The 14,304-nt window shown below is 72.4% G+C and overlaps 1 protein-coding gene across 1 annotated transcript in view; it reads left to right on the top strand.

The window, feature by feature from the left end:
- The first annotated feature begins 18 nt into the window (after positions 1-18).
- Positions 19-14,304, top strand: part of GDAP2 (ganglioside induced differentiation associated protein 2) — an 81,367-nt gene continuing 67,081 nt past the window's right edge. Inside the window, exon 1 of the mRNA XM_073551020.1 lies at positions 19-146. The gene's annotated coding sequence lies outside the window, so the exon portion shown is untranslated. The remainder of the gene's footprint in view (positions 147-14,304) is intronic.

Below are 14,304 nucleotides of genomic sequence, written 5' to 3' on the forward strand. Positions count from 1 at the left end.
TACTTTCAGGGTTTCTTTGAAATGTTAATGACGTTTAAAGCCCCGCCCATCCAGGAAGTGTGACCACGGGCCCCGCCCCCCGCACACGAGACACTTCCGGTTACAGATCAGCTGACAACAGCGGCGACATGAAAAGGAAACCGGAGGTGAGCGGAGCGCGAGAACGTGTGTACCGGGAGACCCCGCGTACTGTGTGCCCTGCTCCCCCTCCCCCCGTGTACTGTGTGCCCTGCTCCCCCTCTCCCCCCGTGTACTGTGCGCCCTGCTCCCCCTCCCCCCGTGTACTGTGTGCCCTGCTCCCCCTCCCCCCCGCGTACTGTGTGCCCTGCTCCCCCTTCCCCCCCCGCGTACTGTGTGCCCTGCTCCCCCTCTCCCCCCGCGTACTGTGTGCCCTGCTCCCCCTCTCCCCCCGCGTACTGTGCGCCCTGCTCCCCCTCCCCCCGTGTACTGTGTGCCCTGCTCCCCCTCCCCCCCGCGTACTGTGTGCCCTGCTCCCCCTTCCCCCCCCGCGTACTGTGTGCCCTGCTCCCCCTCTCCCCCCCTGTACTGTGTGCCCTGCTCCCCCTCTCCCCCCGCGTACTGTTTGCCCTGCTCCCTCTCCCCCCCGCGTACTGTGCGCCCTGCTCCCCCTCCCCCCGCGTACTGTGCGCCCTGCTCCCCCTCCCCCCGTGTACTGTGCGCCCTGCTCCCCCTCCCCCCGTGTACTGTGCGCCCTGCTCCCCCTCCCCCCGTGTAACTGTGCGCCCTGCTCCCCTCTCCCCCCCGTGTACTGTGCGCCCTGCTCCCCCTTCCCCCCCCGCGTACTGTGTGCCCTGCTCCCCCTCTCCCCCCGTGTACTGTGTGCCCTGCTCCCCCTCTCCCCCCGCGTACTGTGTGCCCTGCTCCCCCTCTCCCCCCGCGTACTGTGTGCCCTGCTCCCCCTCTCCCCCGCGTACTGTGTGCCCTGCTCCCCCTCCCCCCGTGTACTGTGCGCCCTGCTCCCCCTCCCCCCGTGTACTGTGCGCCCTGCTCCCCTCTCCCCCCGTGTACTGTGCGCCCTGCTCCCCTCTCCCCCCGTGTACTGTGCGCCCTGCTCCCCTCTCCCCCCGTGTACTGTGCGCCCTGCTCCCCCTCCCCCCGTGTACTGTGCGCCCTGCTCCCCCTCTCCCCCCGTGTACTGTGCGCCCTGCTCCCCCTCTCCCCCCGCGTACTGTGTGCCCTGCTCCCCCTCTCCCCCCGCGTACTGTGTGCCCTGCTCCCCCTCTCCCCCCGCGTACTGTGTGCCCTGCTCCCCCTCTCCCCCCGCGTACTGTGTGCCCTGCTCCCCCTCTCCCCCCGCGTACTGTGTGCCCTGCTCCCCCTCTCCCCCCGCGTACTGTGTGCCCTGCTCCCCCTCTCCCCCCGCGTACTGTGTGCCCTGCTCCCCCTCTCCCCCCGCGTACTGTGTGCCCTGCTCCCCCTCTCCCCCCGCGTACTGTGTGCCCTGCTCCCCCTCTCCCCCCGCGTACTGTGTGCCCTGCTCCCCCTCTCCCCCCGCGTACTGTGTGCCCTGCTCCCCCTCTCCCCCCGCGTACTGTGTGCCCTGCTCCCCCTCTCCCCCCGCGTACTGTGTGCCCTGCTCCCCCTCTCCCCCCGCGTACTGTGTGCCCTGCTCCCCCTCTCCCCCCGCGTACTGTGTGCCCTGCTCCCCCTCTCCCCCGCGTACTGTGTGCCCTGCTCCCCCTCTCCCCCCGCGTACTTGTGTGCCCTGCTCCCCCTCTCCCCCCGCGTACTGTGTGCCCTGCTCCCCCTCTCCCCCCGCGTACTGTGTGCCCTGCTCCCCCCTCTCCCCCCGCGTACTGTGTGCCCTGCTCCCCCTCCCCCCCGCGTACTGTGTGCCCTGCTCCCCCTCCCCCCCGCGTACTGTGTGCCCTGCTCCCCCTCCCCCCCGCGTACTGTGTGCCCTGCTCCCCCTCCCCCCCGCGTACTGTGTGCCCTGCTCCCCCTCCCCCCCGCGTACTGTGTGCCCTGCTCCCCTCCCCCCCGCGTACTGTGTGCCCTGCTCCCCCTCCCCCCCGCGTACTGTGTGCCCTGCTCCCCCTCCCCCCCGCGTACTGTGTGCCCTGCTCCCCCTCCCCCCCCGCGTACTGTGTGCCCTGCTCCCCCTCCCCCCCCGCGTACTGTGTGCCCTGCTCCCCCTCCCCCCCGCGTACTGTGTGCCCTGCTCCCCCTCCCCCCCGCGTACTGTGTGCCCTGCTCCCCCTCCCCCCCGTGTACTGTGTGCCCTGCTCCCCCTCCCCCCGTGTACTGTGTGCCCTGCTCCCCCTCTCCCCCCGTGTACTGTGCGCCTGCTCCCCCTCCCCCCGTGTACTGTGTGCCCTGCTCCCCTCTCCCCCCGCGTACTGTGTGCCCTGCTCCCCCTTCCCCCCCCGCGTACTGTGTGCCCTGCTCCCCCTTCCCCCCCCGCGTACTGTGTGCCCTGCTCCCCCTCTCCCCCCCTGTACTGTGTGCCCTGCTCCCCCTCTCCCCCCGTGTACTGTGTGCCCTGCTCCCCCTCTCCCCCCGTGTACTGTGTGCCCTGCTCCCCCTCTCCCCCCGCGTACTGTGTGGCCCTGCTCCCCCTCCCCCCCCGCGTACTGTGTGCCCTGCTCCCCCTCTCCCCCCGTGTACTGTGCGCCCTGCTCCCCCTCCCCCCGTGTACTGTGTGCCCTGCTCCCCCTCTCCCCCCGTGTACTGTGTGCCCTGCTCCCCCTCTCCCCCCGCGTACTGTGTGCCCTGCTCCCCCTCTCCCCCCCGCGTACTGTGTGCCCCTGCTCCCCCTCTCCCCCCCTGTACTGTGTGCCCTGCTCCCCCTCTCCCCCCGCGTACTGGTGTGCCCTGCTCCCCCCTCTCCCCCCCTGTACTGTGTGCCCTGCTCCCCCTCTCCCCCCCGCGTACTGTGTGCCCTGCTCCCCCTCTCCCCCCCGCGTACTGTGTGCCCTGCTCCCCCTCTCCCCCGCGTACTGTGTGCCCTGCTCCCCTCCCCCCCCCGCGTACTGTGTGCCTGCTCCCCCTCCCCCCCCGCCCTCCCCCCCCCGCGTACTGTGTGCCCTGCTCCCCCTCCCCCCCGCGTACTGTGTGCCCTGCTCCCCCTCCCCCCCGCGTACTGTGTGCCCTGCTCCCCCTCCCCCCCGCGTACTGTGTGCCCTGCTCCCCCTCCCCCCCGCGTACTGTGTGCCCTGCTCCCCCTCCCCCCCGTGTACTGTGTGCCCTGCTCCCCCTCTCCCCCCGCGTACTGTGTGCCCTGCTCCCCCTCCCCCCCCGCGTACTGTGTGCCCTGCTCCCCCTCTCCCCCCCTGTACTGTGTGCCCTGCTCCCCCTCTCCCCCCGCGTACTGTTTGCCCTGCTCCCCCTCTCCCCCCCGCGTACTGTGTGCCCTGCTCCCCCTCTCCCCCCCGCGTACTGTGTGCCCTGCTCCCCCTCCCCCCCCGCGTACTGTGTGCCCTGCTCCCCCTCCCCCCCGCGTACTGTGTGCCCTGCTCCCCCTCCCCCCCGCGTACTGTGTGCCCTGCTCCCCCTCCCCCCCGCGTACTGTGTGCCCTGCTCCCCCTCCCCCCCGCGTACTGTTAGCCCTGCTCCCCCTCCCCCCCGCGTACTGTGTGCCCTGCTCCCCCTCCCCCCCGCGTACTGTGTGCCCTGCTCCCCCTCCCCCCCGCGTACTGTGTGCCCTGCTCCCCCTCCCCCCCGCGTACTGTGTGCCCTGCTCCCCCTCCCCCCCGCGTACTGTGTGCCCTGCTCCCCCTCCCCCCCCGCGTACTGTGTGCCCTGCTCCCCCTCCCCCCCGCGTACTGTGTGCCCTGCTCCCCCTCCCCCCCGCGTACTGTGTGCCCTGCTCCCCCTCCCCCCCGCGTACTGTGTGCCCTGCTCCCCCTCCCCCCCGCGTACTGTGTGCCCTGCTCCCCCTCCCCCCCGCGTACTGTGTGCCCTGCTCCCCCTCCCCCCCGCGTACTGTGTGCCCTGCTCCCCCTCCCCCCCGCGTACTGTGTGCCCTGCTCCCCCTCCCCCCCGCGTACTGTGTGCCCTGCTCCCCCTCCCCCCCGCGTACTGTGTGCCCTGCTCCCCCTCCCCCCCGCGTACTGTGTGCCCTGCTCCCCCTCCCCCCCGCGTACTGTGTGCCCTGCTCCCCCTCCCCCCCGCGTACTGTGTGCCCTGCTCCCCCTCTCCCCCGCGTACTGTGTGCCCTGCTCCCCCTCCCCCCCGCGTACTGTGTGCCCTGCTCCCCCTCTCCCCCGCGTACTGTGTGCCCTGCTCCCCCTCTCCCCCGCGTACTGTGTGCCCTGCTCCCCCTCTCCCCCGCGTACTGTGTGCCCTGCTCCCCCTCCCCCCCCGCGTACTGTGTGCCCTGCTCCCCCTCCCCCCCGCGTACTGTGTGCCCTGCTCCCCCTCCCCCCCGCGTACTGTGTGCCCTGCTCCCCCTCCTCCCCGCGTACTGTGTGCCCTGCTCCCCCTCCTCCCCGCGTACTGTGTGCCCTGCTCCCCCTCCCCCCCGCGTACTGTGTGCCCTGCTCCCCCTCCCCCCCCGCGTACTGTGTGCCCTGCTCCCCCTCCCCCCCCGCGTACTGTGTGCCCTGCTCCCCCTCCCCCCCCGCGTACTGTGTGCCCTGCTCCCCCTCCCCCCCGCGTACTGTGTGCCCTGCTCCCCCTCCCCCCCCGCGTACTGTGTGCCCTGCTCCCCCTCTCCCCCCGCGTACTGTGTGCCCTGCTCCCCCTCTCCCCCCCGCGTACTGTGTGCCCTGCTCCCCCTCCCCCCCCCGCGTACTGTGTGCCCTGCTCCCCCTCCCCCCCGCGTACTGTGTGCCCTGCTCCCCCTCCCCCCCGCGTACTGTGTGCCCTGCTCCCCCTCCCCCCCGCGTACTGTGTGCCCTGCTCCCCCTCCCCCCCGCGTACTGTGTGCCCTGCTCCCCCTCCCCCCCGCGTACTGTGTGCCCTGCTCCCCCTTCCCCCCCGCGTACTGTGTGCCCTGCTCCCCCTCCCCCCCCCGCGTACTGTGTGCCCTGCTCCCCCTCCCCCCCCGCGTACTGTGTGCCCTGCTCCCCCTCTCCCCCCCGCGTACTGTGTGCCCTGCTCCCCCTCTCCCCCCCGCGTACTGTGTGCCCTGCTCCCCCTCTCCCCCCCGCGTACTGTGTGCCCTGCTCCCCCTCTCCCCCCGCGTACTGTGTGCCCTGCTCCCCCTCTCCCCCCGCGTACTGTGTGCCCTGCTCCCCCTCTCCCCCCGCGTACTGTGTGCCCTGCTCCCCCTCTCCCCCCCGCGTACTGTGTGCCCTGCTCCCCCTCCCCCCCGCGTACTGTGTGCCCTGCTCCCCCTCCCCCCCGCGTACTGTGTGCCCTGCTCCCCCTCCCCCCCGCGTACTGTGTGCCCTGCTCCCCCTCCCCCCCGCGTACTGTGTTCCCTGCTCCCCCTCCCCCCCGCGTACTGTGGGCCCTGCTCCCCCTCCCCCCCGCGTACTGTGGGCCCTGCTCCCCCTCCCCCCGCGTACTGTGTGCCCTGCTCCCCCTCCCCCCCGCGTACTGTGTGCCCTGCTCCCCCTCCCCCCCGCGTACTGTGTGCCCTGCTCCCCCTCCCCCCCGCGTACTGTGTGCCCTGCTCCCCCTCCCCCCCGCGTACTGTGTGCCCTGCTCCCCCTCCCCCCCGCGTACTGTGTGCCCTGCTCCCCCTCCCCCCCGCGTACTGTGTGCCCTGCTCCCCCTCCCCCCCGCGTACTGTGTGCCCTGCTCCCCCTCCCCCCCGCGTACTGTGTGCCCTGCTCCCCCTCCCCCCCGCGTACTGTGTGCCCTGCTCCCCCTCCCCCCCGCGTACTGTGTGCCCTGCTCCCCCTCCCCCCCGCGTACTGTGTGCCCTGCTCCCCCTCCCCCCGCGTACTGTGTGCCCTGCTCCCCCTCCCCCCCGCGTACTGTGTGCCCTGCTCCCCCTCCCCCCCGCGTACTGTGTGCCCTGCTCCCCCTCCCCCCCCGCGTACTGTGTGCCCTGCTCCCCCTCCCCCCCGCGTACTGTGTGCCCTGCTCCCCCTCCCCCCCGCGTACTGTGTGCCCTGCTCCCCCTCCCCCCGCGTACTGTGTGCCCTGCTCCCCCTCCCCTCTCCCCCCCCGCGTACTGTGTGCCCTGCTCCCCCTCTCCCCCCCCCGCGTACTGTGTGCCCTGCTCCCCCTCTCCCCCCCCCGCGTACTGTGTGCCCTGCCCCCCCCGCGTACTGTGTGCCCTGCCCCCCCGCGTACTGTGTGCCCTGCCCCCCCGCGTACTGTGTGCCCTGCCCCCCCGCGTACTGTGTGCCCTGCCCCCCCGCGTACTGTGTGCCCTGCCCCCCCCCGCGTACTGTGTGCCCTGCCCCCCCCCGCGTACTGTGTGCCCTGCCCCCCCCGCGTACTGTGTGCCCTGCCCCCCCCCGCGTACTGTGTGCCCTGCCCCCCCCCGCGTACTGTGTGCCCTGCCCCCCCCCGCGTACTGTGTGCCCTGCCCCCCCCCGCGTACTGTGTGCCCTGCCCCCCCCCGCGTACTGTGTGCCCTGCCCCCCCCCGCGTACTGTGTGCCCTGCCCCCCCCCGCGTACTGTGTGCCCTGCCCCCCCCCGCGTACTGTGTGCCCTGCCCCCCCCCGCGTACTGTGTGCCCTGCCCCCCCCCGCGTACTGTGTGCCCTGCCCCCCCCCGCGTACTGTGTGCCCTGCCCCCCCCCGCGTACTGTGTGCCCTGCCCCCCCCGCGTACTGTGTGCCCTGCCCCCCCCGCGTACTGTGTGCCCTGCCCCCCCCGCGTACTGTGTGCCCTGCCCCCCCCGCGTACTGTGTGCCCTGCCCCCCCCGCGTACTGTGTGCCCTGCCCCCCCCGCGTACTGTGTGCCCTGCCCCCCCCGCGTACTGTGTGCCCTGCCCCCCCCGCGTACTGTGTGCCCTGCCCCCCCCGCGTACTGTGTGCCCTGCCCCCCCCGCGTACTGTGTGCCCTGCCCCCCCCGCGTACTGTGTGCCCTGCCCCCCCCGCGTACTGTGTGCACTGCCCCCCCGCGTACTGTGTGCCCTGCCCCCCCCGCGTACTGTGTGCCCTGCTCCCCCTCCCCCCCGCGTACTGTGTGCCCTGCTCCCCCTCCCCCCCGCGTACTGTGTGCCCTGCTCCCCCTCCCCCCCGCGTACTGTGTGCCCTGCTCCCCCTCCCCCCCGCGTACTGTGTGCCCTGCTCCCCCTCCCCCCCGCGTACTGTGGGCCCTGCTCCCCCTCCCCCCGCGTACTGTGCGCCCTGCTCCCCCTCCCCCCGCGTACTGTGCGCCCTGCTCCCCCTCCCCCCGCGTACTGTGCGCCCTGCTCCCCCTCCCCCCGCGTACTGTGCGCCCTGCTCCCCCTCCCCCCGCGTACTGTGCGCCCTGCTCCCCCTCCCCCCGCGTACTGTGTGCCCTGCTCCCCCTCCCCCCGCGTACTGTGTGCCCTGCTCCCCCTCCCCCCGCGTACTGTGTGCCCTGCTCCCCCTCCCCCCGCGTACTGTGTGCCCTGCTCCCCCTCCCCCCGCGTACTGTGTGCCCTGCTCCCCCTCCCCCCGCGTACTGTGTGCCCTGCTCCCCCTCCCCCCGCGTACTGTGTGCCCTGCTCCCCCTCCCCCCGCGTACTGTGTGCCCTGCTCCCCCTCCCCCCGCGTACTGTGTGCCCTGCTCCCCCTCCCCCCGCGTACTGTGTGCCCTGCTCCCCCTCCCCCCGCGTACTGTGTGCCCTGCTCCCCCTCCCCCCGCGTACTGTGTGCCCTGCTCCCCCTCCCCCCCGCGTACTGTGTGCCCTGCTCCCCCTCCCCCCCGCGTACTGTGTGCCCTGCTCCCCCTCCCCCCCGCGTACTGTGTGCCCTGCTCCCCCTCCCCCCCGCGTACTGTGTGCCCTGCTCCCCCTCCCCCCCGCGTACTGTGTGCCCTGCTCCCCCTCCCCCCCCGCGTACTGTGTGCCCTGCTCCCCCTCCCCCCGCGTACTGTGTGCCCTGCTCCCCCTCCCCCCCGCGTACTGTGTGCCCTGCTCCCCCTCCCCCCCGCGTACTGTGTGCCCTGCTCCCCCTCCCCCCCCGCGTACTGTGTGCCCTGCTCCCCCTCCCCCCCGCGTACTGTGTGCCCTGCTCCCCCTCCCCCCCGCGTACTGTGTGCCCTGCTCCCCCTCTCCCCCCGCGTAGTGTGTGCCCTGCTCCCCCTCCCCCCCGCGTACTGTGTGCCCTGCTCCCCCTCCCCCCCGCGTACTGTGTGCCCTGCTCCCCCACTCCCCCCCGCGTACTGTGTGCCCTGCTCCCCCTCTCCCCCCCGCGTACTGTGTGCCCTGCTCCCCCTCTCCCCCCCGCGTACTGTGTGCCCTGCTCCCCCTCCCCCCCGCGTACTGTGTGCCCTGCTCCCCCTCCCCCCCGCGTACTGTGTGCCCTGCTCCCCCTCCCCCCCGCGTACTGTGTGCCCTGCTCCCCCTCCCCCCGCGTACTGTGTGCCCTGCTCCCCCTCCCCCCCGCGTACTGTGTGCCCTGCTCCCCCTCTTCCCCCCGCGTACTGTGTGCCCTGCTCCCCTCTCCCCCCGCGTACTGTGTGCCCTGCTCCCCTCTCCCCCCGCGTACTGTGTGCCCTGCTCCCCTCTCCCCCCGCGTACTGTGTGCCCTGCTCCCCTCTCCCCCCGCGTACTGTGTGCCCTGCTCCCCTCTCCCCCCGCGTACTGTGTGCCCTGCTCCCCTCTCCCCCCGCGTACTGTGTGCCCTGCTCCCCTCTCCCCCCGCGTACTGTGTGCCCTGCTCCCCCTCCCCCCCGCGTACTGTGTGCCCTGCTCCCCCTCCCCCCCGCGTACTGTGTGCCCTGCTCCCCCTCCCCCCCGCGTACTGTGTGCCCTGCTCCCCCTCCCCCCCGCGTACTGTGTGCCCTGCTCCCCCTCCCCCCCGCGTACTGTGTGCCCTGCTCCCCCTCCCCCCCGCGTACTGTGTGCCCTGCTCCCCCTCCCCCCCGCGTACTGTGTGCCCTGCTCCCCCTCCCCCCCGCGTACTGTGTGCCCTGCTCCCCCTCCCCCCCGCGTACTGTGTGCCCTGCTCCCCCTCTCCCCCCCCGCGTACTGTGTGCCCTGCTCCCCCTCTCCCCCCCCGCGTACTGTGTGCCCTGCCCCCCCCGCGTACTGTGTGCCCTGCCCCCCCCGCGTACTGTGTGCCCTGCCCCCCCCGCGTACTGTGTGCCCTGCCCCCCCCCGCGTACTGTGTGCCCTGCTCCCCTCTCCCCCCGCGTACTGTGTGCCCTGCTCCCCTCTCCCCCCGCGTACTGTGTGCCCTGCTCCCCTCTCCCCCCGCGTACTGTGTGCCCTGCTCCCCTCTCCCCCCGCGTACTGTGTGCCCTGCTCCCCCTCCCCCCCGCGTACTGTGTGCCCTGCTCCCCCTCCCCCCCGCGTACTGTGTGCCCTGCTCCCCCTCCCCCCCGCGTACTGTGTGCCCTGCTCCCCCTCCCCCCCGCGTACTGTGTGCCCTGCTCCCCCTCCCCCCCGCGTACTGTGTGCCCTGCTCCCCCTCCCCCCCCGCGTACTGTGTGCCCTGCTCCCCCTCCCCCCCGCGTACTGTGTGCCCTGCTCCCCCTCCCCCCCGCGTACTGTGTGCCCTGCTCCCCCTCCCCCCCGCGTACTGTGTGCCCTGCTCCCCCTCCCCCCCGCGTACTGTGTGCCCTGCTCCCCCTCTCCCCCCCCCGCGTACTGTGTGCCCTGCTCCCCCTCTCCCCCCCCGCGTACTGTGTGCCCTGCCCCCCCCGCGTACTGTGTGCCCTGCCCCCCCCGCGTACTGTGTGCCCTGCCCCCCCCGCGTACTGTGTGCCCTGCCCCCCCCGCGTACTGTGTGCCCTGCCCCCCCCGCGTACTGTGTGCCCTGCCCCCCCGCGTACTGTGTGCCCTGCCCCCCCCGCGTACTGTGTGCCCTGCCCCCCCCCGCGTACTGTGTGCCCTGCCCCCCCCCCGCGTACTGTGTGCCCTGCCCCCCCCCGCGTACTGTGTGCCCTGCCCCCCCCCCGCGTACTGTGTGCACTGCCCCCCCCCGCGTACTGTGTGCACTGCCCCCCCCCGCGTACTGTGTGCCCTGCTCCCCCTCCCCCCCGCGTACTGTGTGCCCTGCTCCCCCTCCCCCCGCGTACTGTGTGCCCTGCTCCCCCTCCCCCCGCGTACTGTGTGCCCTGCTCCCCCTCCCCCCCGCGTACTGTGTTCCCTGCTCCCCCTCCCCCCCGCGTACTGTGTTCCCTGCTCCCCCTCCCCCCCGCGTACTGTTTGCCCTGCTCCCCCTCCCCCCCGCGTACTGTGTGCCCTGCTCCCCCTCCCCCCCCGCGTACTGTGTGCCCTGCTCCCCCTCCCCCCGCGTACTGTGTGCCCTGCTCCCCCTCCCCCCGCGTACTGTGTGCCCTGCTCCCCCTCCCCCCCGCGTACTGTGTGCCCTGCTCCCCCTCCCCCCCCGCGTACTGTGTGCCCTGCTCCCCCTCCCCCCCGCGTACTGTGTGCCCTGCTCCCCCTCCCCCCCGCGTACTGTGTGCCCTGCTCCCCCTCCCCCCCGCGTACTGTGTGCCCTGCTCCCCCTCCCCCCCGCGTACTGTGTGCCCTGCTCCCCCTCCCCCCCGCTTACTGTTTGCCCTGCTCCCCCTCCCCCCCGCGTACTGTGGGCCCTGCTCCCCCTCCCCCCCGCGTACTGTGGGCCCTGCTCCCCCTCCCCCCCGCGTACTGTGGGCCCTGCTCCCCCTCCCCCCCGCGTACTGTGGGCCCTGCTCCCCCTCCCCCCCGCGTACTGTGGGCCCTGCTCCCCCTCCCCCCCGCGTACTGTGGGCCCTGCTCCCCCTCCCCCCCGCGTACTGTGGGCCCTGCTCCCCCTCCCCCCCGCGTACTGTGGGCCCTGCTCCCCCTCCCCCCCGCGTACTGTGGGCCCTGCTCCCCCTCCCCCCCGCGTACTGTGGGCCCTGCTCCCCCTCCCCCCCGCGTACTGTGGGCCCTGCTCCCCCTCCCCCCCGCGTACTGTGGGCCCTGCTCCCCCTCCCCCCCGCGTACTGTGGGCCCTGCTCCCCCTCCCCCCCGCGTACTGTGGGCCCTGCTCCCCCTCCCCCCCGCGTACTGTGGGCCCTGCTCCCCCTCCCCCCCGCGTACTGTGGGCCCTGCTCCCCCTCCCCCCCGCGTACTGTGGGCCCTGCTCCCCCTCCCCCCCGCGTACTGTGGGCCCTGCTCCCCCTCCCCCCCGCGTACTGTGGGCCCTGCTCCCCCTCCCCCCCGCGTACTGTGGGCCCTGCTCCCCCTCCCCCCCGCGTACTGTGGGCCCTGCTCCCCCTCCCCCCCGCGTACTGTGGGCCCTGCTCCCCCTCCCCCCCGCGTACTGTGTGCCCTGCTCCCCCTCTCCCCCCCGCGTACTGTGTGCCCTGCTCCCCCTCTCCCCCCCTCGTACTGTGTGCCCTGCTCCCCCTTCCCCCCCGCGTACTGTGTGCCCTGCTCCCCCTTCCCCCCGCGTACTGTGTGCCCTGCTCCCCCTCTCCCCCCCCTGTACTGTGTGCCCTGCTCCCTCTCTCCCCCCGCGTACTGTGTGCCCTGCTCCCCCTCTCCCCCCCGCGTACTGTGTGCCCTGCTCCCCCTCTCCCCCCCGCGTACTGTGAGCCCTGCTCCCCTCTCCCCCCGCGTACTGTGTGCCCTGCTCCCCCTCTCCCCCCGCGTACTGTGTGCCCTGCTCCCCCTCCCCCCCGCGTACTGTGTGCCCTGCTCCCCCTCCCCCCCCGCGTACTGTGTGCCCTGCTCCCCCTCCCCCCCGCGTACTGTGTGCCCTGCTCCCCCTCCCCCCCGCGTACTGTGTGCCCTGCTCCCCCTCCCCCCCGCGTACTGTGTGCCCTGCTCCCCCTCCCCCCCGCGTACTGTGTGCCCTGCTCCCCCTCCCCCCCGCGTACTGTGTGCCCTGCTCCCCCTCTCCCCCCCCGCGTACTGTGTGCCCTGCTCCCCCTCTCCCCCCCCGCGTACTGTGTGCCCTGCCCCCCCCCGCGTACTGTGTGCCCTGCCCCCCCCCCCGCGTACTGTGTGCCCTGCCCCCCCCCCCGCGTACTGTGTGCCCTGCCCCCCCCCCCCGCGTACTGTGTGCCCTGCCCCCCCCCCCGCGTACTGTGTGCCCTGCCCCCCCCGCGTACTGTGTGCACTGCCCCCCCCCGCGTACTGTGTGCCCTGCTCCCCCTCCCCCCCGCATACTGTGTGCCCTGCTCCCCCTCCCCCCCGCGTACTGTGTGCCCTGCTCCCCCTCCCACCCGTGTACTGTGTGCCCTGCTCCCCCTCCCCCCCCGCGTACTGTGTGCCCTGCTCCCCCTCCCCCCCGCGTACTGTGTGCCCTGCTCCCCCTCCCCCCGCGTACTGTGTGCCCTGCTCCCCCTCTCCCCCCCGCGTACTGTGTGCCTTGCGCCCTGCTCCCCCTCTCCCCCCCGCGTACTGTGCGCCCTGCTCCCCCTCCCCCCGCGTACTGTGCGCCCTGCTCCCCCTCCCCCCGCGTACTGTGCGCCCTGCTCCCCCTCCCCCCGCGTACTGTGCGCCCTGCTCCCCCTCCCCCCGCGTACTGTGCGCCCTGCTCCCCCTCCCCCCGCGTACTGTGCGCCCTGCTCCCCCTCCCCCCGCGTACTGTGCGCCCTGCTCCCCCTCCCCCCGCGTACTGTGCGCCCTGCTCCCCCTCCCCCCGCGTACCGTGCGCCCTGCTCCCCCTCCCCCCGCGTACCGTGCGCCCTGCTCCCCCTCCCCCCGCGTACCGTGCGCCCTGCTCCCCCTCCCCCCGCGTACCGTGCGCCCTGCTCCCCCTCCCCCCGCGTACCGTGCGCCCTGCTCCCCCTCCCCCCGCGTACCGTGCGCCCTGCTCCCCCTCCCCCCGCGTACCGTGCGCCCTGCTCCCCCTCCCCCCGCGTACCGTGCGCCCTCCTCCCCCTCCCCCCGCGTACCGTGCGCCCTGCTCCCCCTCCCCCCGCGTACCGTGCGCCCTGCTCCCCCTCCCCCCGCGTACCGTGCGCCCTGCTCCCCCTCCCCCCGCGTACCGTGCGCCCTGCTCCCCCTCCCCCCGCGTACCGTGCGCCCTGCTCCCCCTCCCCCCGCGTACCGTGCGCCCTGCTCCCCCTCCCCCCCGCGTACCGTGCGCCCTGCTCCCCCTCCCCCCCGCGTACCGTGCGCCCTGCTCCCCCTCCCCCCCTGTGTACCGTGCGCCCTGCTCCCCCCCCTGTGTACCGTGTGCTCTGTACCCCTCTTCACTGACCTTGCAGCTCCAAGAGTGACACCTGGTAGATGGTGGAGAGCTGGAGACCTGATCACAACCTCCTGATTCTCCAGTCCGGAGTCTGAGCCTCGTCTGCTGTCACTGAGATCATTAATGGTCGTCTGAGGAAGGTTCTGCCGCTGAGTGTACAAATTAACAGTTCAAACAAAAAGCTAATATCTCATGGGAATCAAAAAGTAGAGTGAACATACAAATCCCCTTAAAACCAGATTTATTCAAAACTAGCTGAAGAGCCCGGCGCTGCCCGGGCATAGTAACTAACTGTGGATAGTTATAGAAAATGATAATTATCCTCCATCCCATAGTCCCGTGCCCATATACCCATCATACATATCCTCCATCCCATAGTCCCGTGCCCATATACCCATCATACATATCCTCCATCCCATAGTCCCGTGCCCATATACCCATCATACATATCCTCCATCCCATAGTCCAGTGCCCATATACCCATCATACATATCCTCCATCCCATAGTCCCGTGCCCATATACCCATCATACATATCCACCATCCCATAGTCCAGTGCCCATATACCCATCATACATATCCTCCATCCCATAGTCCCGTGCCCATATACCCATCATACATATCCTCCATCCCATAGTCCAGTGCCCATATACCCATCATACATATCCTCCATCCCATAGTCCCGTGCCCATATACCCATCATACATATCCTCCATCCCATAGTCCGGTGCCCATATACCCATCACACATATCCTCCATCCCATAGTCCAGTGCCCATATACCCATCACACATATCCTCCATCCCATAGTCCCGTGCCCATATACCCATCATACATATCCTCCATCCCATAGTCCAGTGCCCATATACCCATCACATATCCTCCATCCCATAGTCCCGTGCCCATATACCCATCATACATATCCTCCATCCCATAGTCCAGTGCCCATATACCCATCATACATATCCTCCATCCCATAGTCCAGTGCCCATATACCCATCATACATATCCTCCATCCCATAGTCCGGTGCCCATATACCCATCACACATATCCTCCATCCCATAGTCCCGTGCCCATATACCCATCACATATCCTCCATCCCATAGTCCCGTGCCCATATACCCATCA

The sequence above is a fragment of the Dendrobates tinctorius genome, unplaced genomic scaffold (genome assembly GCF_039654945.1).
Source record: "Dendrobates tinctorius isolate UK_male_01 unplaced genomic scaffold, ASM3965494v1 ptg000172l, whole genome shotgun sequence".
In the NCBI taxonomy this organism is placed as follows: Eukaryota; Metazoa; Chordata; class Amphibia; order Anura; family Dendrobatidae; genus Dendrobates; species Dendrobates tinctorius.